We start from the raw sequence: 21,259 nt of genomic DNA, 5'->3' as shown, positions 1-21,259 counted from the left end.
TATTTCAACGTTAATTGTGTTTGTTCTGCCGTTAATAAGTGAAAGAAATAAAATATATACAATTAAAGCGCATTTAATATCAGGTGCGATCATACCAGCACTAATGCACCGGATCCCATCAGAACTCCGCAGTTAAGCGTGCTTGGGCGAGAGTAGTACTAGGATGGGTGACCTCCTGGGAAGTCCTTGTGTTGCACCTCTTTTTTGCGATTTTTTAAATACTTCTATTCATTTCTGTTAGCCGGCGTAAAAGAATCGGAAAAAGTAGGAGAAAACAAATATTTCAACGTTAATTGTGTTTGTTCTGCCGTTAATAAGTGAAAGAAATAAAATATATACAATTAAAGCGCATTTAATATCAGGTGCGATCATACCAGCACTAATGCACCGGATCCCATCAGAACTCCGCAGTTAAGCGTGCTTGGGCGAGAGTAGTACTAGGATGGGTGACCTCCTGGGAAGTCCTTGTGTTGCACCTCTTTTTTGCGATTTTTTAAATACTTCTATTCATTTCTGTTAGCCGGCGTAAAAGAATCGGAAAAAGTAGGAGAAAACAAATATTTCAACGTTAATTGTGTTTGTTCTGCCGTTAATAAGTGAAAGAAATAAAATATATACAATTAAAGCGCATTTAATATCAGGTGCGATCATACCAGCACTAATGCACCGGATCCCATCAGAACTCCGCAGTTAAGCGTGCTTGGGCGAGAGTAGTACTAGGATGGGTGACCTCCTGGGAAGTCCTTGTGTTGCACCTCTTTTTTGCGATTTTTTAAATACTTCTATTCATTTCTGTTAGCCGGCGTAAAAGAATCGGAAAAAGTAGGAGAAAACAAATATTTCAACGTTAATTGTGTTTGTTCTGCCGTTAATAAGTGAAAGAAATAAAATATATACAATTAAAGCGCATTTAATATCAGGTGCGATCATACCAGCACTAATGCACCGGATCCCATCAGAACTCCGCAGTTAAGCGTGCTTGGGCGAGAGTAGTACTAGGATGGGTGACCTCCTGGGAAGTCCTTGTGTTGCACCTCTTTTTTGCGATTTTTTAAATACTTCTATTCATTTCTGTTAGCCGGCGTAAAAGAATCGGAAAAAGTAGGAGAAAACAAATATTTCAACGTTAATTGTGTTTGTTCTGCCGTTAATAAGTGAAAGAAATAAAATATATACAATTAAAGCGCATTTAATATCAGGTGCGATCATACCAGCACTAATGCACCGGATCCCATCAGAACTCCGCAGTTAAGCGTGCTTGGGCGAGAGTAGTACTAGGATGGGTGACCTCCTGGGAAGTCCTTGTGTTGCACCTCTTTTTTGCGATTTTTTAAATACTTCTATTCATTTCTGTTAGCCGGCGTAAAAGAATCGGAAAAAGTAGGAGAAAACAAATATTTCAACGTTAATTGTGTTTGTTCTGCCGTTAATAAGTGAAAGAAATAAAATATATACAATTAAAGCGCATTTAATATCAGGTGCGATCATACCAGCACTAATGCACCGGATCCCATCAGAACTCCGCAGTTAAGCGTGCTTGGGCGAGAGTAGTACTAGGATGGGTGACCTCCTGGGAAGTCCTTGTGTTGCACCTCTTTTTTGCGATTTTTTAAATACTTCTATTCATTTCTGTTAGCCGGCGTAAAAGAATCGGAAAAAGTAGGAGAAAACAAATATTTCAACGTTAATTGTGTTTGTTCTGCCGTTAATAAGTGAAAGAAATAAAATATATACAATTAAAGCGCATTTAATATCAGGTGCGATCATACCAGCACTAATGCACCGGATCCCATCAGAACTCCGCAGTTAAGCGTGCTTGGGCGAGAGTAGTACTAGGATGGGTGACCTCCTGGGAAGTCCTTGTGTTGCACCTCTTTTTTGCGATTTTTTAAATACTTCTATTCATTTCTGTTAGCCGGCGTAAAAGAATCGGAAAAAGTAGGAGAAAACAAATATTTCAACGTTAATTGTGTTTGTTCTGCCGTTAATAAGTGAAAGAAATAAAATATATACAATTAAAGCGCATTTAATATCAGGTGCGATCATACCAGCACTAATGCACCGGATCCCATCAGAACTCCGCAGTTAAGCGTGCTTGGGCGAGAGTAGTACTAGGATGGGTGACCTCCTGGGAAGTCCTTGTGTTGCACCTCTTTTTTGCGATTTTTTAAATACTTCTATTCATTTCTGTTAGCCGGCGTAAAAGAATCGGAAAAAGTAGGAGAAAACAAATATTTCAACGTTAATTGTGTTTGTTCTGCCGTTAATAAGTGAAAGAAATAAAATATATACAATTAAAGCGCATTTAATATCAGGTGCGATCATACCAGCACTAATGCACCGGATCCCATCAGAACTCCGCAGTTAAGCGTGCTTGGGCGAGAGTAGTACTAGGATGGGTGACCTCCTGGGAAGTCCTTGTGTTGCACCTCTTTTTTGCGATTTTTTAAATACTTCTATTCATTTCTGTTAGCCGGCGTAAAAGAATCGGAAAAAAGTAGGAGAAAACAAATATTTCAACGTTAATTGTGTTTGTTCTGCCGTTAATAAGTGAAAGAAATAAAATATATACAATTAAAGCGCATTTAATATCAGGTGCGATCATACCAGCACTAATGCACCGGATCCCATCAGAACTCCGCAGTTAAGCGTGCTTGGGCGAGAGTAGTACTAGGATGGGTGACCTCCTGGGAAGTCCTTGTGTTGCACCTCTTTTTTGCGATTTTTTAAATACTTCTATTCATTTCTGTTAGCCGGCGTAAAAGAATCGGAAAAAAGTAGGAGAAAACAAATATTTCAACGTTAATTGTGTTTGTTCTGCCGTTAATAAGTGAAAGAAATAAAATATATACAATTAAAGCGCATTTAATATCAGGTGCGATCATACCAGCACTAATGCACCGGATCCCATCAGAACTCCGCAGTTAAGCGTGCTTGGGCGAGAGTAGTACTAGGATGGGTGACCTCCTGGGAAGTCCTTGTGTTGCACCTCTTTTTTGCGATTTTTTAAATACTTCTATTCATTTCTGTTAGCCGGCGTAAAAGAATCGGAAAAAAGTAGGAGAAAACAAATATTTCAACGTTAATTGTGTTTGTTCTGCCGTTAATAAGTGAAAGAAATAAAATATATACAATTAAAGCGCATTTAATATCAGGTGCGATCATACCAGCACTAATGCACCGGATCCCATCAGAACTCCGCAGTTAAGCGTGCTTGGGCGAGAGTAGTACTAGGATGGGTGACCTCCTGGGAAGTCCTTGTGTTGCACCCTTTTTTGCGATTTTTTAAATACTTCTATTCATTTCTGTTAGCCGGCGTAAAAGAATCGGAAAAAGTAGGAGAAAACAAATATTTCAACGTTAATTGTGTTTGTTCTGCCGTTAATAAGTGAAAGAAATAAAATATATACAATTAAAGCGCATTTAATATCAGGTGCGATCATACCAGCACTAATGCACCGGATCCCATCAGAACTCCGCAGTTAAGCGTGCTTGGGCGAGAGTAGTACTAGGATGGGTGACCTCCTGGGAAGTCCTTGTGTTGCACCTCTTTTTTGCGATTTTTTAAATACTTCTATTCATTTCTGTTAGCCGGCGTAAAAGAATCGGAAAAAAGTAGGAGAAAACAAATATTTCAACGTTAATTGTGTTTGTTCTGCCGTTAATAAGTGAAAGAAATAAAATATATACAATTAAAGCGCATTTAATATCAGGTGCGATCATACCAGCACTAATGCACCGGATCCCATCAGAACTCCGCAGTTAAGCGTGCTTGGGCGAGAGTAGTACTAGGATGGGTGACCTCCTGGGAAGTCCTTGTGTTGCACCTCTTTTTGCGATTTTTTAAATACTTCTATTCATTTCTGTTAGCCGGCGTAAAAGAATCGGAAAAAGTAGGAGAAAACAAATATTTCAACGTTAATTGTGTTTGTTCTGCCGTTAATAAGTGAAAGAAATAAAATATATACAATTAAAGCGCATTTAATATCAGGTGCGATCATACCAGCACTAATGCACCGGATCCCATCAGAACTCCGCAGTTAAGCGTGCTTGGGCGAGAGTAGTACTAGGATGGGTGACCTCCTGGGAAGTCCTTGTGTTGCACCTCTTTTTTGCGATTTTTTAAATACTTCTATTCATTTCTGTTAGCCGGCGTAAAAGAATCGGAAAAAAGTAGGAGAAAACAAATATTTCAACGTTAATTGTGTTTGTTCTGCCGTTAATAAGTGAAAGAAATAAAATATATACAATTAAAGCGCATTTAATATCAGGTGCGATCATACCAGCACTAATGCACCGGATCCCATCAGAACTCCGCAGTTAAGCGTGCTTGGGCGAGAGTAGTACTAGGATGGGTGACCTCCTGGGAAGTCCTTGTGTTGCACCTCTTTTTGCGATTTTTTAAATACTTCTATTCATTTCTGTTAGCCGGCGTAAAAGAATCGGAAAAAAGTAGGAGAAAACAAATATTTCAACGTTAATTGTGTTTGTTCTGCCGTTAATAAGTGAAAGAAATAAAATATATACAATTAAAGCGCATTTAATATCAGGTGCGATCATACCAGCACTAATGCACCGGATCCCATCAGAACTCCGCAGTTAAGCGTGCTTGGGCGAGAGTAGTACTAGGATGGGTGACCTCCTGGGAAGTCCTTGTGTTGCACCTCTTTTTTGCGATTTTTTAAATACTTCTATTCATTTCTGTTAGCCGGCGTAAAAGAATCGGAAAAAGTAGGAGAAAACAAATATTTCAACGTTAATTGTGTTTGTTCTGCCGTTAATAAGTGAAAGAAATAAAATATATACAATTAAAGCGCATTTAATATCAGGTGCGATCATACCAGCACTAATGCACCGGATCCCATCAGAACTCCGCAGTTAAGCGTGCTTGGGCGAGAGTAGTACTAGGATGGGTGACCTCCTGGGAAGTCCTTGTGTTGCACCTCTTTTTTGCGATTTTTTAAATACTTCTATTCATTTCTGTTAGCCGGCGTAAAAGAATCGGAAAAAAGTAGGAGAAAACAAATATTTCAACGTTAATTGTGTTTGTTCTGCCGTTAATAAGTGAAAGAAATAAAATATATACAATTAAAGCGCATTTAATATCAGGTGCGATCATACCAGCACTAATGCACCGGATCCCATCAGAACTCCGCAGTTAAGCGTGCTTGGGCGAGAGTAGTACTAGGATGGGTGACCTCCTGGGAAGTCCTTGTGTTGCACCTCTTTTTTGCGATTTTTTAAATACTTCTATTCATTTCTGTTAGCCGGCGTAAAAGAATCGGAAAAAAGTAGGAGAAAACAAATATTTCAACGTTAATTGTGTTTGTTCTGCCGTTAATAAGTGAAAGAAATAAAATATATACAATTAAAGCGCATTTAATATCAGGTGCGATCATACCAGCACTAATGCACCGGATCCCATCAGAACTCCGCAGTTAAGCGTGCTTGGGCGAGAGTAGTACTAGGATGGGTGACCTCCTGGGAAGTCCTTGTGTTGCACCTCTTTTTTGCGATTTTTTAAATACTTCTATTCATTTCTGTTAGCCGGCGTAAAAGAATCGGAAAAAGTAGGAGAAAACAAATATTTCAACGTTAATTGTGTTTGTTCTGCCGTTAATAAGTGAAAGAAATAAAATATATACAATTAAAGCGCATTTAATATCAGGTGCGATCATACCAGCACTAATGCACCGGATCCCATCAGAACTCCGCAGTTAAGCGTGCTTGGGCGAGAGTAGTACTAGGATGGGTGACCTCCTGGGAAGTCCTTGTGTTGCACCTCTTTTTTGCGATTTTTTAAATACTTCTATTCATTTCTGTTAGCCGGCGTAAAAGAATCGGAAAAAAGTAGGAGAAAACAAATATTTCAACGTTAATTGTGTTTGTTCTGCCGTTAATAAGTGAAAGAAATAAAATATATACAATTAAAGCGCATTTAATATCAGGTGCGATCATACCAGCACTAATGCACCGGATCCCATCAGAACTCCGCAGTTAAGCGTGCTTGGGCGAGAGTAGTACTAGGATGGGTGACCTCCTGGGAAGTCCTTGTGTTGCACCTCTTTTTTGCGATTTTTTAAATACTTCTATTCATTTCTGTTAGCCGGCGTAAAAGAATCGGAAAAAAAAGTAGGAGAAAACAAATATTTCAACGTTAATTGTGTTTGTTCTGCCGTTAATAAGTGAAAGAAATAAAATATATACAATTAAAGCGCATTTAATATCAGGTGCGATCATACCAGCACTAATGCACCGGATCCCATCAGAACTCCGCAGTTAAGCGTGCTTGGGCGAGAGTAGTACTAGGATGGGTGACCTCCTGGGAAGTCCTTGTGTTGCACCTCTTTTTTGCGATTTTTTAAATACTTCTATTCATTTCTGTTAGCCGGCGTAAAAGAATCGGAAAAAAGTAGGAGAAAACAAATATTTCAACGTTAATTGTGTTTGTTCTGCCGTTAATAAGTGAAAGAAATAAAATATATACAATTAAAGCGCATTTAATATCAGGTGCGATCATACCAGCACTAATGCACCGGATCCCATCAGAACTCCGCAGTTAAGCGTGCTTGGGCGAGAGTAGTACTAGGATGGGTGACCTCCTGGGAAGTCCTTGTGTTGCACCTCTTTTTTGCGATTTTTTAAATACTTCTATTCATTTCTGTTAGCCGGCGTAAAAGAATCGGAAAAAAGTAGGAGAAAACAAATATTTCAACGTTAATTGTGTTTGTTCTGCCGTTAATAAGTGAAAGAAATAAAATATATACAATTAAAGCGCATTTAATATCAGGTGCGATCATACCAGCACTAATGCACCGGATCCCATCAGAACTCCGCAGTTAAGCGTGCTTGGGCGAGAGTAGTACTAGGATGGGTGACCTCCTGGGAAGTCCTTGTGTTGCACCTCTTTTTTGCGATTTTTTAAATACTTCTATTCATTTCTGTTAGCCGGCGTAAAAGAATCGGAAAAAAGTAGGAGAAAACAAATATTTCAACGTTAATTGTGTTTGTTCTGCCGTTAATAAGTGAAAGAAATAAAATATATACAATTAAAGCGCATTTAATATCAGGTGCGATCATACCAGCACTAATGCACCGGATCCCATCAGAACTCCGCAGTTAAGCGTGCTTGGGCGAGAGTAGTACTAGGATGGGTGACCTCCTGGGAAGTCCTTGTGTTGCACCTCTTTTTTGCGATTTTTTAAATACTTCTATTCATTTCTGTTAGCCGGCGTAAAAGAATCGGAAAAAGTAGGAGAAAACAAATATTTCAACGTTAATTGTGTTTGTTCTGCCGTTAATAAGTGAAAGAAATAAAATATATACAATTAAAGCGCATTTAATATCAGGTGCGATCATACCAGCACTAATGCACCGGATCCCATCAGAACTCCGCAGTTAAGCGTGCTTGGGCGAGAGTAGTACTAGGATGGGTGACCTCCTGGGAAGTCCTTGTGTTGCACCTCTTTTTTGCGATTTTTTAAATACTTCTATTCATTTCTGTTAGCCGGCGTAAAAGAATCGGAAAAAAAGTAGGAGAAAACAAATATTTCAACGTTAATTGTGTTTGTTCTGCCGTTAATAAGTGAAAGAAATAAAATATATACAATTAAAGCGCATTTAATATCAGGTGCGATCATACCAGCACTAATGCACCGGATCCCATCAGAACTCCGCAGTTAAGCGTGCTTGGGCGAGAGTAGTACTAGGATGGGTGACCTCCTGGGAAGTCCTTGTGTTGCACCTCTTTTTTGCGATTTTTTAAATACTTCTATTCATTTCTGTTAGCCGGCGTAAAAGAATCGGAAAAAAAGTAGGAGAAAACAAATATTTCAACGTTAATTGTGTTTGTTCTGCCGTTAATAAGTGAAAGAAATAAAATATATACAATTAAAGCGCATTTAATATCAGGTGCGATCATACCAGCACTAATGCACCGGATCCCATCAGAACTCCGCAGTTAAGCGTGCTTGGGCGAGAGTAGTACTAGGATGGGTGACCTCCTGGGAAGTCCTTGTGTTGCACCTCTTTTTTGCGATTTTTTAAATACTTCTATTCATTTCTGTTAGCCGGCGTAAAAGAATCGGAAAAAAAGTAGGAGAAAACAAATATTTCAACGTTAATTGTGTTTGTTCTGCCGTTAATAAGTGAAAGAAATAAAATATATACAATTAAAGCGCATTTAATATCAGGTGCGATCATACCAGCACTAATGCACCGGATCCCATCAGAACTCCGCAGTTAAGCGTGCTTGGGCGAGAGTAGTACTAGGATGGGTGACCTCCTGGGAAGTCCTTGTGTTGCACCTCTTTTTTGCGATTTTTTAAATACTTCTATTCATTTCTGTTAGCCGGCGTAAAAGAATCGGAAAAAAAGTAGGAGAAAACAAATATTTCAACGTTAATTGTGTTTGTTCTGCCGTTAATAAGTGAAAGAAATAAAATATATACAATTAAAGCGCATTTAATATCAGGTGCGATCATACCAGCACTAATGCACCGGATCCCATCAGAACTCCGCAGTTAAGCGTGCTTGGGCGAGAGTAGTACTAGGATGGGTGACCTCCTGGGAAGTCCTTGTGTTGCACCTCTTTTTTGCGATTTTTTAAATACTTCTATTCATTTCTGTTAGCCGGCGTAAAAGAATCGGAAAAAAGTAGGAGAAAACAAATATTTCAACGTTAATTGTGTTTGTTCTGCCGTTAATAAGTGAAAGAAATAAAATATATACAATTAAAGCGCATTTAATATCAGGTGCGATCATACCAGCACTAATGCACCGGATCCCATCAGAACTCCGCAGTTAAGCGTGCTTGGGCGAGAGTAGTACTAGGATGGGTGACCTCCTGGGAAGTCCTTGTGTTGCACCTCTTTTTTGCGATTTTTTAAATACTTCTATTCATTTCTGTTAGCCGGCGTAAAAGAATCGGAAAAAAGTAGGAGAAAACAAATATTTCAACGTTAATTGTGTTTGTTCTGCCGTTAATAAGTGAAAGAAATAAAATATATACAATTAAAGCGCATTTAATATCAGGTGCGATCATACCAGCACTAATGCACCGGATCCCATCAGAACTCCGCAGTTAAGCGTGCTTGGGCGAGAGTAGTACTAGGATGGGTGACCTCCTGGGAAGTCCTTGTGTTGCACCTCTTTTTTGCGATTTTTTAAATACTTCTATTCATTTCTGTTAGCCGGCGTAAAAGAATCGGAAAAAAGTAGGAGAAAACAAATATTTCAACGTTAATTGTGTTTGTTCTGCCGTTAATAAGTGAAAGAAATAAAATATATACAATTAAAGCGCATTTAATATCAGGTGCGATCATACCAGCACTAATGCACCGGATCCCATCAGAACTCCGCAGTTAAGCGTGCTTGGGCGAGAGTAGTACTAGGATGGGTGACCTCCTGGGAAGTCCTTGTGTTGCACCTCTTTTTTGCGATTTTTTAAATACTTCTATTCATTTCTGTTAGCCGGCGTAAAAGAATCGGAAAAAGTAGGAGAAAACAAATATTTCAACGTTAATTGTGTTTGTTCTGCCGTTAATAAGTGAAAGAAATAAAATATATACAATTAAAGCGCATTTAATATCAGGTGCGATCATACCAGCACTAATGCACCGGATCCCATCAGAACTCCGCAGTTAAGCGTGCTTGGGCGAGAGTAGTACTAGGATGGGTGACCTCCTGGGAAGTCCTTGTGTTGCACCTCTTTTTGCGATTTTTTAAATACTTCTATTCATTTCTGTTAGCCGGCGTAAAAGAATCGGAAAAAAGTAGGAGAAAACAAATATTTCAACGTTAATTGTGTTTGTTCTGCCGTTAATAAGTGAAAGAAATAAAATATATACAATTAAAGCGCATTTAATATCAGGTGCGATCATACCAGCACTAATGCACCGGATCCCATCAGAACTCCGCAGTTAAGCGTGCTTGGGCGAGAGTAGTACTAGGATGGGTGACCTCCTGGGAAGTCCTTGTGTTGCACCTCTTTTTGCGATTTTTTAAATACTTCTATTCATTTCTGTTAGCCGGCGTAAAAGAATCGGAAAAAGTAGGAGAAAACAAATATTTCAACGTTAATTGTGTTTGTTCTGCCGTTAATAAGTGAAAGAAATAAAATATATACAATTAAAGCGCATTTAATATCAGGTGCGATCATACCAGCACTAATGCACCGGATCCCATCAGAACTCCGCAGTTAAGCGTGCTTGGGCGAGAGTAGTACTAGGATGGGTGACCTCCTGGGAAGTCCTTGTGTTGCACCTCTTTTTTGCGATTTTTTAAATACTTCTATTCATTTCTGTTAGCCGGCGTAAAAGAATCGGAAAAAGTAGGAGAAAACAAATATTTCAACGTTAATTGTGTTTGTTCTGCCGTTAATAAGTGAAAGAAATAAAATATATACAATTAAAGCGCATTTAATATCAGGTGCGATCATACCAGCACTAATGCACCGGATCCCATCAGAACTCCGCAGTTAAGCGTGCTTGGGCGAGAGTAGTACTAGGATGGGTGACCTCCTGGGAAGTCCTTGTGTTGCACCTCTTTTTTGCGATTTTTTAAATACTTCTATTCATTTCTGTTAGCCGGCGTAAAAGAATCGGAAAAAAAAAGTAGGAGAAAACAAATATTTCAACGTTAATTGTGTTTGTTCTGCCGTTAATAAGTGAAAGAAATAAAATATATACAATTAAAGCGCATTTAATATCAGGTGCGATCATACCAGCACTAATGCACCGGATCCCATCAGAACTCCGCAGTTAAGCGTGCTTGGGCGAGAGTAGTACTAGGATGGGTGACCTCCTGGGAAGTCCTTGTGTTGCACCTCTTTTTTGCGATTTTTTAAATACTTCTATTCATTTCTGTTAGCCGGCGTAAAAGAATCGGAAAAAGTAGGAGAAAACAAATATTTCAACGTTAATTGTGTTTGTTCTGCCGTTAATAAGTGAAAGAAATAAAATATATACAATTAAAGCGCATTTAATATCAGGTGCGATCATACCAGCACTAATGCACCGGATCCCATCAGAACTCCGCAGTTAAGCGTGCTTGGGCGAGAGTAGTACTAGGATGGGTGACCTCCTGGGAAGTCCTTGTGTTGCACCTCTTTTTTGCGATTTTTTAAATACTTCTATTCATTTCTGTTAGCCGGCGTAAAAGAATCGGAAAAAAAGTAGGAGAAAACAAATATTTCAACGTTAATTGTGTTTGTTCTGCCGTTAATAAGTGAAAGAAATAAAATATATACAATTAAAGCGCATTTAATATCAGGTGCGATCATACCAGCACTAATGCACCGGATCCCATCAGAACTCCGCAGTTAAGCGTGCTTGGGCGAGAGTAGTACTAGGATGGGTGACCTCCTGGGAAGTCCTTGTGTTGCACCTCTTTTTGCGATTTTTTAAATACTTCTATTCATTTCTGTTAGCCGGCGTAAAAGAATCGGAAAAAGTAGGAGAAAACAAATATTTCAACGTTAATTGTGTTTGTTCTGCCGTTAATAAGTGAAAGAAATAAAATATATACAATTAAAGCGCATTTAATATCAGGTGCGATCATACCAGCACTAATGCACCGGATCCCATCAGAACTCCGCAGTTAAGCGTGCTTGGGCGAGAGTAGTACTAGGATGGGTGACCTCCTGGGAAGTCCTTGTGTTGCACCTCTTTTTTGCGATTTTTAAATACTTCTATTCATTTCTGTTAGCCGGCGTAAAAGAATCGGAAAAAAGTAGGAGAAAACAAATATTTCAACGTTAATTGTGTTTGTTCTGCCGTTAATAAGTGAAAGAAATAAAATATATACAATTAAAGCGCATTTAATATCAGGTGCGATCATACCAGCACTAATGCACCGGATCCCATCAGAACTCCGCAGTTAAGCGTGCTTGGGCGAGAGTAGTACTAGGATGGGTGACCTCCTGGGAAGTCCTTGTGTTGCACCTCTTTTTTGCGATTTTTTAAATACTTCTATTCATTTCTGTTAGCCGGCGTAAAAGAATCGGAAAAAAAAGTAGGAGAAAACAAATATTTCAACGTTAATTGTGTTTGTTCTGCCGTTAATAAGTGAAAGAAATAAAATATATACAATTAAAGCGCATTTAATATCAGGTGCGATCATACCAGCACTAATGCACCGGATCCCATCAGAACTCCGCAGTTAAGCGTGCTTGGGCGAGAGTAGTACTAGGATGGGTGACCTCCTGGGAAGTCCTTGTGTTGCACCTCTTTTTTGCGATTTTTAAATACTTCTATTCATTTCTGTTAGCCGGCGTAAAAGAATCGGAAAAAGTAGGAGAAAACAAATATTTCAACGTTAATTGTGTTTGTTCTGCCGTTAATAAGTGAAAGAAATAAAATATATACAATTAAAGCGCATTTAATATCAGGTGCGATCATACCAGCACTAATGCACCGGATCCCATCAGAACTCCGCAGTTAAGCGTGCTTGGGCGAGAGTAGTACTAGGATGGGTGACCTCCTGGGAAGTCCTTGTGTTGCACCTTTTTTTTGCGATTTTTTAAATACTTCTATTCATTTCTGTTAGCCGGCGTAAAAGAATCGGAAAAAGTAGGAGAAAACAAATATTTCAACGTTAATTGTGTTTGTTCTGCCGTTAATAAGTGAAAGAAATAAAATATATACAATTAAAGCGCATTTAATATCAGGTGCGATCATACCAGCACTAATGCACCGGATCCCATCAGAACTCCGCAGTTAAGCGTGCTTGGGCGAGAGTAGTACTAGGATGGGTGACCTCCTGGGAAGTCCTTGTGTTGCACCTCTTTTTGCGATTTTTTAAATACTTCTATTCATTTCTGTTAGCCGGCGTAAAAGAATCGGAAAAAAGTAGGAGAAAACAAATATTTCAACGTTAATTGTGTTTGTTCTGCCGTTAATAAGTGAAAGAAATAAAATATATACAATTAAAGCGCATTTAATATCAGGTGCGATCATACCAGCACTAATGCACCGGATCCATCAGAACTCCGCAGTTAAGCGTGCTTGGGCGAGAGTAGTACTAGGATGGGTGACCTCCTGGGAAGTCCTTGTGTTGCACCTCTTTTTGCGATTTTTTAAATACTTCTATTCATTTCTGTTAGCCGGCGTAAAAGAATCGGAAAAAAGTAGGAGAAAACAAATATTTCAACGTTAATTGTGTTTGTTCTGCCGTTAATAAGTGAAAGAAATAAAATATATACAATTAAAGCGCATTTAATATCAGGTGCGATCATACCAGCACTAATGCACCGGATCCCATCAGAACTCCGCAGTTAAGCGTGCTTGGGCGAGAGTAGTACTAGGATGGGTGACCTCCTGGGAAGTCCTTGTGTTGCACCTCTTTTTTGCGATTTTTAAATACTTCTATTCATTTCTGTTAGCCGGCGTAAAAGAATCGGAAAAAAGTAGGAGAAAACAAATATTTCAACGTTAATTGTGTTTGTTCTGCCGTTAATAAGTGAAAGAAATAAAATATATACAATTAAAGCGCATTTAATATCAGGTGCGATCATACCAGCACTAATGCACCGGATCCCATCAGAACTCCGCAGTTAAGCGTGCTTGGGCGAGAGTAGTACTAGGATGGGTGACCTCCTGGGAAGTCCTTGTGTTGCACCTCTTTTTTGCGATTTTTTAAATACTTCTATTCATTTCTGTTAGCCGGCGTAAAAGAATCGGAAAAAAAGTAGGAGAAAACAAATATTTCAACGTTAATTGTGTTTGTTCTGCCGTTAATAAGTGAAAGAAATAAAATATATACAATTAAAGCGCATTTAATATCAGGTGCGATCATACCAGCACTAATGCACCGGATCCCATCAGAACTCCGCAGTTAAGCGTGCTTGGGCGAGAGTAGTACTAGGATGGGTGACCTCCTGGGAAGTCCTTGTGTTGCACCTCTTTTTTGCGATTTTTAAATACTTCTATTCATTTCTGTTAGCCGGCGTAAAAGAATCGGAAAAAAAGTAGGAGAAAACAAATATTTCAACGTTAATTGTGTTTGTTCTGCCGTTAATAAGTGAAAGAAATAAAATATATACAATTAAAGCGCATTTAATATCAGGTGCGATCATACCAGCACTAATGCACCGGATCCCATCAGAACTCCGCAGTTAAGCGTGCTTGGGCGAGAGTAGTACTAGGATGGGTGACCTCCTGGGAAGTCCTTGTGTTGCACCTCTTTTTGCGATTTTTTAAATACTTCTATTCATTTCTGTTAGCCGGCGTAAAAGAATCGGAAAAAAAGTAGGAGAAAACAAATATTTCAACGTTAATTGTGTTTGTTCTGCCGTTAATAAGTGAAAGAAATAAAATATATACAATTAAAGCGCATTTAATATCAGGTGCGATCATACCAGCACTAATGCACCGGATCCCATCAGAACTCCGCAGTTAAGCGTGCTTGGGCGAGAGTAGTACTAGGATGGGTGACCTCCTGGGAAGTCCTTGTGTTGCACCTCTTTTTTGCGATTTTTTAAATACTTCTATTCATTTCTGTTAGCCGGCGTAAAAGAATCGGGAAAAAGTAGGAGAAAACAAATATTTCAACGTTAATTGTGTTTGTTCTGCCGTTAATAAGTGAAAGAAATAAAATATATACAATTAAAGCGCATTTAATATCAGGTGCGATCATACCAGCACTAATGCACCGGATCCCATCAGAACTCCGCAGTTAAGCGTGCTTGGGCGAGAGTAGTACTAGGATGGGTGACCTCCTGGGAAGTCCTTGTGTTGCACCTCTTTTTGCGATTTTTTAAATACTTCTATTCATTTCTGTTAGCCGGCGTAAAAGAATCGGAAAAAGTAGGAGAAAACAAATATTTCAACGTTAATTGTGTTTGTTCTGCCGTTAATAAGTGAAAGAAATAAAATATATACAATTAAAGCGCATTTAATATCAGGTGCGATCATACCAGCACTAATGCACCGGATCCCATCAGAACTCCGCAGTTAAGCGTGCTTGGGCGAGAGTAGTACTAGGATGGGTGACCTCCTGGGAAGTCCTTGTGTTGCACCTCTTTTTTGCGATTTTTAAATACTTCTATTCATTTCTGTTAGCCGGCGTAAAAGAATCGGAAAAAAGTAGGAGAAAACAAATATTTCAACGTTAATTGTGTTTGTTCTGCCGTTAATAAGTGAAAGAAATAAAATATATACAATTAAAGCGCATTTAATATCAGGTGCGATCATACCAGCACTAATGCACCGGATCCCATCAGAACTCCGCAGTTAAGCGTGCTTGGGCGAGAGTAGTACTAGGATGGGTGACCTCCTGGGAAGTCCTTGTGTTGCACCTCTTTTTTGCGATTTTTAAATACTTCTATTCATTTCTGTTAGCCGGCGTAAAAGAATCGGAAAAAAGTAGGAGAAAACAAATATTTCAACGTTAATTGTGTTTGTTCTGCCGTTAATAAGTGAAAGAAATAAAATATATACAATTAAAGCGCATTTAATATCAGGTGCGATCATACCAGCACTAATGCACCGGATCCCATCAGAACTCCGCAGTTAAGCGTGCTTGGGCGAGAGTAGTACTAGGATGGGTGACCTCCTGGGAAGTCCTTGTGTTGCACCTCTTTTTTGCGATTTTTTAAATACTTCTATTCATTTCTGTTAGCCGGCGTAAAAGAATCGGAAAAAAAAAAGTAGGAGAAAACAAATATTTCAACGTTAATTGTGTTTGTTCTGCCGTTAATAAGTGAAAGAAATAAAATATATACAATTAAAGCGCATTTAATATCAGGTGCGATCATACCAGCACTAATGCACCGGATCCCATCAGAACTCCGCAGTTAAGCGTGCTTGGGCGAGAGTAGTACTAGGATGGGTGACCTCCTGGGAAGTCCTTGTGTTGCACCTCTTTTTTGCGATTTTTTAAATACTTCTATTCATTTCTGTTAGCCGGCGTAAAAGAATCGGAAAAAGTAGGAGAAAACAAATATTTCAACGTTAATTGTGTTTGTTCTGCCGTTAATAAGTGAAAGAAATAAAATATATACAATTAAAGCGCATTTAATATCAGGTGCGATCATACCAGCACTAATGCACCGGATCCCATCAGAACTCCGCAGTTAAGCGTGCTTGGGCGAGAGTAGTACTAGGATGGGTGACCTCCTGGGAAGTCCTTGTGTTGCACCTCTTTTTGCGATTTTTTAAATACTTCTATTCATTTCTGTTAGCCGGCGTAAAAGAATCGGAAAAAAAGTAGGAGGAAAACAAATATTTCAACGTTAATTGTGTTTGTTCTGCCGTTAATAAGTGAAAGAAATAAAATATATACAATTAAAGCGCATTTAATATCAGGTGCGATCATACCAGCACTAATGCACCGGATCCCATCAGAACTCCGCAGTTAAGCGTGCTTGGGCGAGAGTAGTACTAGGATGGGTGACCTCCTGGGAAGTCCTTGTGTTGCACCTCTTTTTGCGATTTTTTAAATACTTCTATTCATTTCTGTTAGCCGGCGTAAAAGAATCGGAAAAAAAGTAGGAGGAGAAAACAAATATTTCAACGTTAATTGTGTTTGTTCTGCCGTTAATAAGTGAAAGAAATAAAATATATACAATTAAAGCGCATTTAATATCAGGTGCGATCATACCAGCACTAATGCACCGGATCCCATCAGAACTCCGCAGTTAAGCGTGCTTGGGCGAGAGTAGTACTAGGATGGGTGACCTCCTGGGAAGTCCTTGTGTTGCACCTCTTTTTTGCGATTTTTTAAATACTTCTATTCATTTCTGTTAGCCGGCGTAAAAGAATCGGAAAAAAAGTAGGAGAAAACAAATATTTCAACGTTAATTGTGTTTGTTCTGCCGTTAATAAGTGAAAGAAATAAAATATATACAATTAAAGCGCATTTAATATCAGGTGCGATCATACCAGCACTAATGCACCGGATCCCATCAGAACTCCGCAGTTAAGCGTGCTTGGGCGAGAGTAGTACTAGGATGGGTGACCTCCTGGGAAGTCCTTGTGTTGCACCTCTTTTTTGCGATTTTTTAAATACTTCTATTCATTTCTGTTAGCCGGCGTAAAAGAATCGGAAAAAAAGTAGGAGAAAACAAATATTTCAACGTTAATTGTGTTTGTTCTGCCGTTAATAAGTGAAAGAAATAAAATATATACAATTAAAGCGCATTTAATATCAGGTGCGATCATACCAGCACTAATGCACCGGATCCCATCAGAACTCCGCAGTTAAGCGTGCTTGGGCGAGAGTAGTACTAGGATGGGTGACCTCCTGGGAAGTCCTTGTGTTGCACCTCTTTTTTGCGATTTTTTAAATACTTCTATTCATTTCTGTTAGCCGGCGTAAAAGAATCGGAAAAAAAGTAGGAGAAAACAAATATTTCAACGTTAATTGTGTTTGTTCTGCCGTTAATAAGTGAAAGAAATAAAATATATACAATTAAAGCGCATTTAATATCAGGTGCGATCATACCAGCACTAATGCACCGGATCCCATCAGAACTCCGCAGTTAAGCGTGCTTGGGCGAGAGTAGTACTAGGATGGGTGACCTCCTGGGAAGTCCTTGTGTTGCACCTCTTTTTTGCGATTTTTTAAATACTTCTATTCATTTCTGTTAGCCGGCGTAAAAGAATCGGAAAAAAAGTAGGAGAAAACAAATATTTCAACGTTAATTGTGTTTGTTCTGCCGTTAATAAGTGAAAGAAATAAAATATATACAATTAAAGCGCATTTATATCAGGTGCGATCATACCAGCACTAATGCACCGGATCCCATCAGAACTCCGCAGTTAAGCGTGCTTGGGCGAGAGTAGTACTAGGATGGGTGACCTCCTGGGAAGTCCTTGTGTTGCACCTCTTTTTTGCGATTTTTTAAATACTTCTATTCATTTCTGTTAGCCGGCGTAAAAGAATCGGAAAAAAGTAGGAGAAAACAAATATTTCAACGTTAATTGTGTTTGTTCTGCCGTTAATAAGTGAAAGAAATAAAATATATACAATTAAAGCGCATTTAATATCAGGTGCGATCATACCAGCACTAATGCACCGGATCCCATCAGAACTCCGCAGTTAAGCGTGCTTGGGCGAGAGTAGTACTAGGATGGGTGACCTCCTGGGAAGTCCTTGTGTTGCACCTCTTTTTTGCGATTTTTTAAATACTTCTATTCATTTCTGTTAGCCGGCGTAAAAGAATCGGAAAAAGTAGGAGAAAACAAATATTTCAACGTTAATTGTGTTTGTTCTGCCGTTAATAAGTGAAAGAAATAAAATATATACAATTAAAGCGCATTTAATATCAGGTGCGATCATACCAGCACTAATGCACCGGATCCCATCAGAACTCCGCAGTTAAGCGTGCTTGGGGCGAGAGTAGTACTAGGATGGGTGACCTCCTGGGAAGTCCTTGTGTTGCACCTCTTTTTTGCGATTTTTTAAATACTTCTATTCATTTCTGTTAGCCGGCGTAAAAGAATCGGAAAAAGTAGGAGAAAACAAATATTTCAACGTTAATTGTGTTTGTTCTGCCGTTAATAAGTGAAAGAAATAAAATATATACAATTAAAGCGCATTTAATATCAGGTGCGATCATACCAGCACTAATGCACCGGATCCCATCAGAACTCCGCAGTTAAGCGTGCTTGGGCGAGAGTAGTACTAGGATGGGTGACCTCCTGGGAAGTCCTTGTGTTGCACCTCTTTTGCGCGATTTTTTAAATACTTCTATTCATTCTGTTAGCCGGCGTAAAAGAATCGGAAAAAAGTAGGAGGAAAAACAAATATTTCAACGTTAATTGTGTTTGTTCTGCCGTTAATAAGTGAAAGAAATAAAATATATACAATTAAAGCGCATTTAATATCAGGTGCGATCATACCAGCACTAATGCACCGGATCCCATCAGAACTCCGCAGTTAAGCGTGCTTGGGCGAGAGTAGTACTAGGATGGGTGACCTCCTGGGAAGTCCTTGTGTTGCACCTCTTTTTTGCGATTTTTTAAATACTTCTATTCATTTCTGTTAGCGGCGTAAAAGAATCGGAAAAAGTAGGAGAAAACAAAATTTCAACGTTAATTGTGTTTGTTCTGCCGTTAATAAGTGAAAGAAATAAAATATATACAATTAAAGCGCATTTAATATCAGGTGCGATCATACCAGCACTAATGCACCGGATCCCATCAGAACTCCGCAGTTAAGCGTGCTTGGGCGAGAGTAGTACTAGGATGGGTGACCTCCTGGGAAGTCCTTGTGTTGCACCTCTTTTTGCGATTTTTTAAATACTTCTATTCATTTCTGTTAGCCGGCGTAAAAGAATCGGAAAAAAAAAGTAGGAGAAAACAAATATTTCAACGTTAATTGTGTTTGTTCTGCCGTTAATAAGTGAAAGAAATAAAATATATACAATTAAAGCGCATTTAATATCAGGTGCGATCATACCAGCACTAATGCACCGGATCCCATCAGAACTCCGCAGTTAAGCGTGCTTGGGCGAGAGTAGTACTAGGATGGGTGACCTCCTGGGAAGTCCTTGTGTTGCACCTCTTTTTTGCGATTTTTTAAATACTTCTATTCATTTCTGTTAGCCGGCGTAAAAGAATCGGAAAAAAAGTAGGAGAAAACAAATATTTCAACGTTAATTGTGTTTGTTCTGCCGTTAATAAGTGAAAGAAATAAAATATATACAATTAAAGCGCATTTAATATCAGGTGCGATCATACCAGCACTAATGCACCGGATCCATCAGAACTCCGCAGTTAAGCGTGCTTGGGCGAGAGTAGTACTAGGATGGGTGACTCTGGGAAGTCCTTGTGTTGCACCTCTTTTTTGCGATTTTTTAAATACTTCTATTCATTTCTGTTAGCCGGCGTAAAAGAATCGGAAAAAGTAGGAGAAAACAAATATTTCAACGTTAATTGTGTTGTTCTGCCGTTAATAAGTGAAAGAAATAAAATATATACAATTAAAGCGCATTTAATATCAGGTGCGATCATACCAGCACTAATGCACCGGATCCCATCAGAACTCCGCAGTTAAGCGTGCTTGGGCGAGAGTAGTACTAGGATGGGTGACCTCCTGGGAAGTCCTTGTGTTGCACCTCTTTTTTGCGATTTTTTAAATACTTCTATTCATTTCTGTTAGCCGGCGTAAAAGAATCGGAAAAAAGTAGGAGAAAACAAATATTTCAACGTTAATTGTGTTTGTTCTGCCGTTAATAAGTGAAAGAAATAAAATATATACAATTAAAGCGCATTTAATATCAGGTGCGATCATACCAGCACTAATGCACCGGATCCCATCAGAACTCCGCAGTTAAGCGTGCTTGGGCGAGAGTAGTACTAGGATGGGTGACCTCCTGGGAAGTCCTTGTGTTGCACCTCTTTTTGCGATTTTTTAAATACTTCTATTCATTTCTGTTAGCCGGCGTAAAAGAATCGGAAAAAAAGTAGGAGGAAAACAAATATTTCAACGTTAATTGTGTTTGTTCTGCCGTTAATAAGTGAAAGAAATAAAATATATACAATTAAAGCGCATTAATATCAGGTGCGATCATACCAGCACTAATGCACGGATCCCATCAGAACTCCGCAGTTAAGCGTGCTTGGGCGGGGAGAGTAGTACTAGGATGGGTGACCTCTGGGAAGTCCTGTGTTGCACCTCTTTTTTGCGATTTTTTAAATACTTCTATTATTTCTGTTAGCCGGCGTAAAAGAATCGGAAAAAGTAGGAGAAAACAAAATTTTCAACGTTAATTGTTTGTTCTGCCGTTAATAAGTGAAAGAAATAAAATATATACAATTAAGCGCATTTAATACAGGTGCGATCATACCAGCACTAATGCACCGGATCCCATCAGAACTCCGCAGTTAAGCGTGCTTGGGCGAGAGTAGTACTAGGATGGGTGACCCTGGGAAGTCCTGGTGTTGCACCTCTTTTTTGCGATTTTTAAATACTTATTCATTTCTGTTAGCCGGCGTAAAAGAATCGGAAAAAAGTAGGAGGAAAACAAATATTTCAACGTTAATTGTGTTTGTTCTGCCGTTAATAAGTGAAAGAAATAAAAATTATACAATTAAAGCGCATTTAATATCAGGTGCGATCATACCAGCACTAATGCACCGGATCCATCAGAACTCCGCAGTTAAGCGTGCTTGGGCGAGAGTAGTACTAGGATGGTGACCTCCTGGGAAGTCTTGTGTTGCACCCTTTTTGCGATTTTTTAAATACTTCTATTCATTCTGTTAGCCGGCGTAAAAGAATCGGAAAAAAAAAAAAAAAGTAGGAGGAAAACAAATAT

At 39.0% G+C, this 21,259-nt stretch overlaps 76 non-coding genes across 76 annotated transcripts; all 76 read left to right on the top strand.

Annotated features, from left to right (window-relative positions):
• The first annotated feature begins 81 nt into the window (after nt 1–81).
• LOC127113389 (5S ribosomal RNA) lies at nt 82–200 on the top strand. Its single transcript, XR_007799459.1, has one exon. It is a non-coding gene; the product is annotated as a 5S ribosomal RNA (ribosomal RNA).
• A 160-nt stretch (nt 201–360) lies between these two features.
• Nucleotides 361–479, top strand: LOC127113388 (5S ribosomal RNA). Its single transcript, XR_007799458.1, has one exon. It is a non-coding gene; the product is annotated as a 5S ribosomal RNA (ribosomal RNA).
• A 160-nt stretch (nt 480–639) lies between these two features.
• On the top strand, nt 640–758 carry LOC127113387 (5S ribosomal RNA). The gene has a single exon (XR_007799457.1). It is a non-coding gene; the product is annotated as a 5S ribosomal RNA (ribosomal RNA).
• Nucleotides 759–918: 160 nt separating this feature from the next.
• On the top strand, nt 919–1,037 carry LOC127113385 (5S ribosomal RNA). Its single transcript, XR_007799455.1, has one exon. It is a non-coding gene; the product is annotated as a 5S ribosomal RNA (ribosomal RNA).
• A 160-nt stretch (nt 1,038–1,197) lies between these two features.
• LOC127113384 (5S ribosomal RNA) lies at nt 1,198–1,316 on the top strand. The gene has a single exon (XR_007799454.1). It is a non-coding gene; the product is annotated as a 5S ribosomal RNA (ribosomal RNA).
• Nucleotides 1,317–1,476: 160 nt separating this feature from the next.
• On the top strand, nt 1,477–1,595 carry LOC127113383 (5S ribosomal RNA). Its single transcript, XR_007799453.1, has one exon. It is a non-coding gene; the product is annotated as a 5S ribosomal RNA (ribosomal RNA).
• Nucleotides 1,596–1,755: 160 nt separating this feature from the next.
• On the top strand, nt 1,756–1,874 carry LOC127113382 (5S ribosomal RNA). Its single transcript, XR_007799452.1, has one exon. It is a non-coding gene; the product is annotated as a 5S ribosomal RNA (ribosomal RNA).
• A 160-nt stretch (nt 1,875–2,034) lies between these two features.
• On the top strand, nt 2,035–2,153 carry LOC127113381 (5S ribosomal RNA). The gene has a single exon (XR_007799451.1). It is a non-coding gene; the product is annotated as a 5S ribosomal RNA (ribosomal RNA).
• Nucleotides 2,154–2,313: 160 nt separating this feature from the next.
• Nucleotides 2,314–2,432, top strand: LOC127113380 (5S ribosomal RNA). Its single transcript, XR_007799450.1, has one exon. It is a non-coding gene; the product is annotated as a 5S ribosomal RNA (ribosomal RNA).
• A 161-nt stretch (nt 2,433–2,593) lies between these two features.
• LOC127113379 (5S ribosomal RNA) lies at nt 2,594–2,712 on the top strand. The gene has a single exon (XR_007799449.1). It is a non-coding gene; the product is annotated as a 5S ribosomal RNA (ribosomal RNA).
• A 161-nt stretch (nt 2,713–2,873) lies between these two features.
• Nucleotides 2,874–2,992, top strand: LOC127113378 (5S ribosomal RNA). The gene has a single exon (XR_007799448.1). It is a non-coding gene; the product is annotated as a 5S ribosomal RNA (ribosomal RNA).
• Nucleotides 2,993–3,153: 161 nt separating this feature from the next.
• LOC127113569 (5S ribosomal RNA) lies at nt 3,154–3,272 on the top strand. The gene has a single exon (XR_007799634.1). It is a non-coding gene; the product is annotated as a 5S ribosomal RNA (ribosomal RNA).
• A 159-nt stretch (nt 3,273–3,431) lies between these two features.
• LOC127113377 (5S ribosomal RNA) lies at nt 3,432–3,550 on the top strand. Its single transcript, XR_007799447.1, has one exon. It is a non-coding gene; the product is annotated as a 5S ribosomal RNA (ribosomal RNA).
• A 161-nt stretch (nt 3,551–3,711) lies between these two features.
• On the top strand, nt 3,712–3,830 carry LOC127113376 (5S ribosomal RNA). Its single transcript, XR_007799446.1, has one exon. It is a non-coding gene; the product is annotated as a 5S ribosomal RNA (ribosomal RNA).
• A 159-nt stretch (nt 3,831–3,989) lies between these two features.
• Nucleotides 3,990–4,108, top strand: LOC127113374 (5S ribosomal RNA). The gene has a single exon (XR_007799444.1). It is a non-coding gene; the product is annotated as a 5S ribosomal RNA (ribosomal RNA).
• A 161-nt stretch (nt 4,109–4,269) lies between these two features.
• Nucleotides 4,270–4,388, top strand: LOC127113373 (5S ribosomal RNA). The gene has a single exon (XR_007799443.1). It is a non-coding gene; the product is annotated as a 5S ribosomal RNA (ribosomal RNA).
• Nucleotides 4,389–4,548: 160 nt separating this feature from the next.
• On the top strand, nt 4,549–4,667 carry LOC127113372 (5S ribosomal RNA). Its single transcript, XR_007799442.1, has one exon. It is a non-coding gene; the product is annotated as a 5S ribosomal RNA (ribosomal RNA).
• Nucleotides 4,668–4,827: 160 nt separating this feature from the next.
• LOC127113371 (5S ribosomal RNA) lies at nt 4,828–4,946 on the top strand. Its single transcript, XR_007799441.1, has one exon. It is a non-coding gene; the product is annotated as a 5S ribosomal RNA (ribosomal RNA).
• Nucleotides 4,947–5,107: 161 nt separating this feature from the next.
• On the top strand, nt 5,108–5,226 carry LOC127113370 (5S ribosomal RNA). The gene has a single exon (XR_007799440.1). It is a non-coding gene; the product is annotated as a 5S ribosomal RNA (ribosomal RNA).
• Nucleotides 5,227–5,387: 161 nt separating this feature from the next.
• On the top strand, nt 5,388–5,506 carry LOC127113618 (5S ribosomal RNA). Its single transcript, XR_007799678.1, has one exon. It is a non-coding gene; the product is annotated as a 5S ribosomal RNA (ribosomal RNA).
• Nucleotides 5,507–5,666: 160 nt separating this feature from the next.
• Nucleotides 5,667–5,785, top strand: LOC127113617 (5S ribosomal RNA). Its single transcript, XR_007799677.1, has one exon. It is a non-coding gene; the product is annotated as a 5S ribosomal RNA (ribosomal RNA).
• A 161-nt stretch (nt 5,786–5,946) lies between these two features.
• Nucleotides 5,947–6,065, top strand: LOC127113616 (5S ribosomal RNA). The gene has a single exon (XR_007799676.1). It is a non-coding gene; the product is annotated as a 5S ribosomal RNA (ribosomal RNA).
• Nucleotides 6,066–6,228: 163 nt separating this feature from the next.
• Nucleotides 6,229–6,347, top strand: LOC127113615 (5S ribosomal RNA). The gene has a single exon (XR_007799675.1). It is a non-coding gene; the product is annotated as a 5S ribosomal RNA (ribosomal RNA).
• A 161-nt stretch (nt 6,348–6,508) lies between these two features.
• LOC127113614 (5S ribosomal RNA) lies at nt 6,509–6,627 on the top strand. Its single transcript, XR_007799674.1, has one exon. It is a non-coding gene; the product is annotated as a 5S ribosomal RNA (ribosomal RNA).
• A 161-nt stretch (nt 6,628–6,788) lies between these two features.
• Nucleotides 6,789–6,907, top strand: LOC127113612 (5S ribosomal RNA). The gene has a single exon (XR_007799672.1). It is a non-coding gene; the product is annotated as a 5S ribosomal RNA (ribosomal RNA).
• Nucleotides 6,908–7,068: 161 nt separating this feature from the next.
• Nucleotides 7,069–7,187, top strand: LOC127113611 (5S ribosomal RNA). Its single transcript, XR_007799671.1, has one exon. It is a non-coding gene; the product is annotated as a 5S ribosomal RNA (ribosomal RNA).
• Nucleotides 7,188–7,347: 160 nt separating this feature from the next.
• Nucleotides 7,348–7,466, top strand: LOC127113610 (5S ribosomal RNA). Its single transcript, XR_007799670.1, has one exon. It is a non-coding gene; the product is annotated as a 5S ribosomal RNA (ribosomal RNA).
• A 162-nt stretch (nt 7,467–7,628) lies between these two features.
• On the top strand, nt 7,629–7,747 carry LOC127113609 (5S ribosomal RNA). The gene has a single exon (XR_007799669.1). It is a non-coding gene; the product is annotated as a 5S ribosomal RNA (ribosomal RNA).
• A 162-nt stretch (nt 7,748–7,909) lies between these two features.
• On the top strand, nt 7,910–8,028 carry LOC127113608 (5S ribosomal RNA). Its single transcript, XR_007799668.1, has one exon. It is a non-coding gene; the product is annotated as a 5S ribosomal RNA (ribosomal RNA).
• Nucleotides 8,029–8,190: 162 nt separating this feature from the next.
• Nucleotides 8,191–8,309, top strand: LOC127113607 (5S ribosomal RNA). The gene has a single exon (XR_007799667.1). It is a non-coding gene; the product is annotated as a 5S ribosomal RNA (ribosomal RNA).
• A 162-nt stretch (nt 8,310–8,471) lies between these two features.
• LOC127113606 (5S ribosomal RNA) lies at nt 8,472–8,590 on the top strand. Its single transcript, XR_007799666.1, has one exon. It is a non-coding gene; the product is annotated as a 5S ribosomal RNA (ribosomal RNA).
• A 161-nt stretch (nt 8,591–8,751) lies between these two features.
• On the top strand, nt 8,752–8,870 carry LOC127113605 (5S ribosomal RNA). Its single transcript, XR_007799665.1, has one exon. It is a non-coding gene; the product is annotated as a 5S ribosomal RNA (ribosomal RNA).
• Nucleotides 8,871–9,031: 161 nt separating this feature from the next.
• Nucleotides 9,032–9,150, top strand: LOC127113604 (5S ribosomal RNA). Its single transcript, XR_007799664.1, has one exon. It is a non-coding gene; the product is annotated as a 5S ribosomal RNA (ribosomal RNA).
• A 161-nt stretch (nt 9,151–9,311) lies between these two features.
• Nucleotides 9,312–9,430, top strand: LOC127113603 (5S ribosomal RNA). Its single transcript, XR_007799663.1, has one exon. It is a non-coding gene; the product is annotated as a 5S ribosomal RNA (ribosomal RNA).
• Nucleotides 9,431–9,590: 160 nt separating this feature from the next.
• On the top strand, nt 9,591–9,709 carry LOC127113601 (5S ribosomal RNA). Its single transcript, XR_007799661.1, has one exon. It is a non-coding gene; the product is annotated as a 5S ribosomal RNA (ribosomal RNA).
• Nucleotides 9,710–9,869: 160 nt separating this feature from the next.
• LOC127113600 (5S ribosomal RNA) lies at nt 9,870–9,988 on the top strand. Its single transcript, XR_007799660.1, has one exon. It is a non-coding gene; the product is annotated as a 5S ribosomal RNA (ribosomal RNA).
• A 159-nt stretch (nt 9,989–10,147) lies between these two features.
• LOC127113599 (5S ribosomal RNA) lies at nt 10,148–10,266 on the top strand. The gene has a single exon (XR_007799659.1). It is a non-coding gene; the product is annotated as a 5S ribosomal RNA (ribosomal RNA).
• A 160-nt stretch (nt 10,267–10,426) lies between these two features.
• LOC127113598 (5S ribosomal RNA) lies at nt 10,427–10,545 on the top strand. The gene has a single exon (XR_007799658.1). It is a non-coding gene; the product is annotated as a 5S ribosomal RNA (ribosomal RNA).
• A 164-nt stretch (nt 10,546–10,709) lies between these two features.
• LOC127113597 (5S ribosomal RNA) lies at nt 10,710–10,828 on the top strand. Its single transcript, XR_007799657.1, has one exon. It is a non-coding gene; the product is annotated as a 5S ribosomal RNA (ribosomal RNA).
• A 160-nt stretch (nt 10,829–10,988) lies between these two features.
• Nucleotides 10,989–11,107, top strand: LOC127113596 (5S ribosomal RNA). The gene has a single exon (XR_007799656.1). It is a non-coding gene; the product is annotated as a 5S ribosomal RNA (ribosomal RNA).
• A 162-nt stretch (nt 11,108–11,269) lies between these two features.
• LOC127113595 (5S ribosomal RNA) lies at nt 11,270–11,388 on the top strand. Its single transcript, XR_007799655.1, has one exon. It is a non-coding gene; the product is annotated as a 5S ribosomal RNA (ribosomal RNA).
• Nucleotides 11,389–11,547: 159 nt separating this feature from the next.
• LOC127113594 (5S ribosomal RNA) lies at nt 11,548–11,666 on the top strand. The gene has a single exon (XR_007799654.1). It is a non-coding gene; the product is annotated as a 5S ribosomal RNA (ribosomal RNA).
• Nucleotides 11,667–11,826: 160 nt separating this feature from the next.
• On the top strand, nt 11,827–11,945 carry LOC127113593 (5S ribosomal RNA). The gene has a single exon (XR_007799653.1). It is a non-coding gene; the product is annotated as a 5S ribosomal RNA (ribosomal RNA).
• Nucleotides 11,946–12,108: 163 nt separating this feature from the next.
• Nucleotides 12,109–12,227, top strand: LOC127113592 (5S ribosomal RNA). The gene has a single exon (XR_007799652.1). It is a non-coding gene; the product is annotated as a 5S ribosomal RNA (ribosomal RNA).
• A 159-nt stretch (nt 12,228–12,386) lies between these two features.
• LOC127113560 (5S ribosomal RNA) lies at nt 12,387–12,505 on the top strand. Its single transcript, XR_007799625.1, has one exon. It is a non-coding gene; the product is annotated as a 5S ribosomal RNA (ribosomal RNA).
• Nucleotides 12,506–12,665: 160 nt separating this feature from the next.
• Nucleotides 12,666–12,784, top strand: LOC127113590 (5S ribosomal RNA). Its single transcript, XR_007799650.1, has one exon. It is a non-coding gene; the product is annotated as a 5S ribosomal RNA (ribosomal RNA).
• A 160-nt stretch (nt 12,785–12,944) lies between these two features.
• Nucleotides 12,945–13,062, top strand: LOC127113573 (5S ribosomal RNA). Its single transcript, XR_007799638.1, has one exon. It is a non-coding gene; the product is annotated as a 5S ribosomal RNA (ribosomal RNA).
• A 160-nt stretch (nt 13,063–13,222) lies between these two features.
• LOC127113580 (5S ribosomal RNA) lies at nt 13,223–13,341 on the top strand. Its single transcript, XR_007799644.1, has one exon. It is a non-coding gene; the product is annotated as a 5S ribosomal RNA (ribosomal RNA).
• Nucleotides 13,342–13,501: 160 nt separating this feature from the next.
• On the top strand, nt 13,502–13,620 carry LOC127113568 (5S ribosomal RNA). The gene has a single exon (XR_007799633.1). It is a non-coding gene; the product is annotated as a 5S ribosomal RNA (ribosomal RNA).
• A 162-nt stretch (nt 13,621–13,782) lies between these two features.
• On the top strand, nt 13,783–13,901 carry LOC127113557 (5S ribosomal RNA). The gene has a single exon (XR_007799622.1). It is a non-coding gene; the product is annotated as a 5S ribosomal RNA (ribosomal RNA).
• A 161-nt stretch (nt 13,902–14,062) lies between these two features.
• On the top strand, nt 14,063–14,181 carry LOC127113546 (5S ribosomal RNA). The gene has a single exon (XR_007799611.1). It is a non-coding gene; the product is annotated as a 5S ribosomal RNA (ribosomal RNA).
• Nucleotides 14,182–14,342: 161 nt separating this feature from the next.
• On the top strand, nt 14,343–14,461 carry LOC127113535 (5S ribosomal RNA). The gene has a single exon (XR_007799600.1). It is a non-coding gene; the product is annotated as a 5S ribosomal RNA (ribosomal RNA).
• A 161-nt stretch (nt 14,462–14,622) lies between these two features.
• On the top strand, nt 14,623–14,741 carry LOC127113524 (5S ribosomal RNA). The gene has a single exon (XR_007799589.1). It is a non-coding gene; the product is annotated as a 5S ribosomal RNA (ribosomal RNA).
• Nucleotides 14,742–14,900: 159 nt separating this feature from the next.
• Nucleotides 14,901–15,019, top strand: LOC127113513 (5S ribosomal RNA). Its single transcript, XR_007799578.1, has one exon. It is a non-coding gene; the product is annotated as a 5S ribosomal RNA (ribosomal RNA).
• Nucleotides 15,020–15,179: 160 nt separating this feature from the next.
• LOC127113502 (5S ribosomal RNA) lies at nt 15,180–15,298 on the top strand. Its single transcript, XR_007799567.1, has one exon. It is a non-coding gene; the product is annotated as a 5S ribosomal RNA (ribosomal RNA).
• A 160-nt stretch (nt 15,299–15,458) lies between these two features.
• LOC127113490 (5S ribosomal RNA) lies at nt 15,459–15,577 on the top strand. The gene has a single exon (XR_007799556.1). It is a non-coding gene; the product is annotated as a 5S ribosomal RNA (ribosomal RNA).
• A 165-nt stretch (nt 15,578–15,742) lies between these two features.
• LOC127113477 (5S ribosomal RNA) lies at nt 15,743–15,861 on the top strand. The gene has a single exon (XR_007799544.1). It is a non-coding gene; the product is annotated as a 5S ribosomal RNA (ribosomal RNA).
• A 160-nt stretch (nt 15,862–16,021) lies between these two features.
• LOC127113465 (5S ribosomal RNA) lies at nt 16,022–16,140 on the top strand. Its single transcript, XR_007799533.1, has one exon. It is a non-coding gene; the product is annotated as a 5S ribosomal RNA (ribosomal RNA).
• A 162-nt stretch (nt 16,141–16,302) lies between these two features.
• LOC127113454 (5S ribosomal RNA) lies at nt 16,303–16,421 on the top strand. Its single transcript, XR_007799522.1, has one exon. It is a non-coding gene; the product is annotated as a 5S ribosomal RNA (ribosomal RNA).
• A 164-nt stretch (nt 16,422–16,585) lies between these two features.
• LOC127113442 (5S ribosomal RNA) lies at nt 16,586–16,704 on the top strand. Its single transcript, XR_007799511.1, has one exon. It is a non-coding gene; the product is annotated as a 5S ribosomal RNA (ribosomal RNA).
• A 162-nt stretch (nt 16,705–16,866) lies between these two features.
• On the top strand, nt 16,867–16,985 carry LOC127113431 (5S ribosomal RNA). Its single transcript, XR_007799500.1, has one exon. It is a non-coding gene; the product is annotated as a 5S ribosomal RNA (ribosomal RNA).
• Nucleotides 16,986–17,147: 162 nt separating this feature from the next.
• On the top strand, nt 17,148–17,266 carry LOC127113420 (5S ribosomal RNA). The gene has a single exon (XR_007799489.1). It is a non-coding gene; the product is annotated as a 5S ribosomal RNA (ribosomal RNA).
• A 162-nt stretch (nt 17,267–17,428) lies between these two features.
• LOC127113409 (5S ribosomal RNA) lies at nt 17,429–17,547 on the top strand. Its single transcript, XR_007799478.1, has one exon. It is a non-coding gene; the product is annotated as a 5S ribosomal RNA (ribosomal RNA).
• Nucleotides 17,548–17,708: 161 nt separating this feature from the next.
• Nucleotides 17,709–17,827, top strand: LOC127113398 (5S ribosomal RNA). Its single transcript, XR_007799467.1, has one exon. It is a non-coding gene; the product is annotated as a 5S ribosomal RNA (ribosomal RNA).
• A 161-nt stretch (nt 17,828–17,988) lies between these two features.
• On the top strand, nt 17,989–18,107 carry LOC127113386 (5S ribosomal RNA). Its single transcript, XR_007799456.1, has one exon. It is a non-coding gene; the product is annotated as a 5S ribosomal RNA (ribosomal RNA).
• Nucleotides 18,108–18,267: 160 nt separating this feature from the next.
• On the top strand, nt 18,268–18,387 carry LOC127113570 (5S ribosomal RNA). The gene has a single exon (XR_007799635.1). It is a non-coding gene; the product is annotated as a 5S ribosomal RNA (ribosomal RNA).
• Nucleotides 18,388–18,547: 160 nt separating this feature from the next.
• Nucleotides 18,548–18,666, top strand: LOC127113375 (5S ribosomal RNA). Its single transcript, XR_007799445.1, has one exon. It is a non-coding gene; the product is annotated as a 5S ribosomal RNA (ribosomal RNA).
• Nucleotides 18,667–18,828: 162 nt separating this feature from the next.
• LOC127113613 (5S ribosomal RNA) lies at nt 18,829–18,947 on the top strand. Its single transcript, XR_007799673.1, has one exon. It is a non-coding gene; the product is annotated as a 5S ribosomal RNA (ribosomal RNA).
• Nucleotides 18,948–19,105: 158 nt separating this feature from the next.
• LOC127113602 (5S ribosomal RNA) lies at nt 19,106–19,224 on the top strand. The gene has a single exon (XR_007799662.1). It is a non-coding gene; the product is annotated as a 5S ribosomal RNA (ribosomal RNA).
• Nucleotides 19,225–19,387: 163 nt separating this feature from the next.
• On the top strand, nt 19,388–19,506 carry LOC127113591 (5S ribosomal RNA). Its single transcript, XR_007799651.1, has one exon. It is a non-coding gene; the product is annotated as a 5S ribosomal RNA (ribosomal RNA).
• Nucleotides 19,507–19,668: 162 nt separating this feature from the next.
• LOC127113582 (5S ribosomal RNA) lies at nt 19,669–19,784 on the top strand. The gene has a single exon (XR_007799646.1). It is a non-coding gene; the product is annotated as a 5S ribosomal RNA (ribosomal RNA).
• A 159-nt stretch (nt 19,785–19,943) lies between these two features.
• On the top strand, nt 19,944–20,062 carry LOC127113483 (5S ribosomal RNA). The gene has a single exon (XR_007799550.1). It is a non-coding gene; the product is annotated as a 5S ribosomal RNA (ribosomal RNA).
• Nucleotides 20,063–20,223: 161 nt separating this feature from the next.
• Nucleotides 20,224–20,342, top strand: LOC127113369 (5S ribosomal RNA). The gene has a single exon (XR_007799439.1). It is a non-coding gene; the product is annotated as a 5S ribosomal RNA (ribosomal RNA).
• Nucleotides 20,343–20,503: 161 nt separating this feature from the next.
• On the top strand, nt 20,504–20,622 carry LOC127113587 (5S ribosomal RNA). Its single transcript, XR_007799649.1, has one exon. It is a non-coding gene; the product is annotated as a 5S ribosomal RNA (ribosomal RNA).
• Nucleotides 20,623–20,777: 155 nt separating this feature from the next.
• Nucleotides 20,778–20,894, top strand: LOC127113576 (5S ribosomal RNA). The gene has a single exon (XR_007799641.1). It is a non-coding gene; the product is annotated as a 5S ribosomal RNA (ribosomal RNA).
• Nucleotides 20,895–21,053: 159 nt separating this feature from the next.
• On the top strand, nt 21,054–21,169 carry LOC127113583 (5S ribosomal RNA). Its single transcript, XR_007799647.1, has one exon. It is a non-coding gene; the product is annotated as a 5S ribosomal RNA (ribosomal RNA).
• Nucleotides 21,170–21,259: the final 90 nt, after the last annotated feature.

This window comes from Lathyrus oleraceus, unplaced genomic scaffold, assembly GCF_024323335.1.
Source record: "Lathyrus oleraceus cultivar Zhongwan6 unplaced genomic scaffold, CAAS_Psat_ZW6_1.0 chrUn0350, whole genome shotgun sequence".
Classification (NCBI taxonomy): domain Eukaryota; kingdom Viridiplantae; phylum Streptophyta; class Magnoliopsida; order Fabales; family Fabaceae; genus Lathyrus; species Lathyrus oleraceus.
The sequence above is the reverse complement of the archived record's forward strand: the minus strand, read 5'-3'. Positions and strand labels throughout refer to the sequence as shown.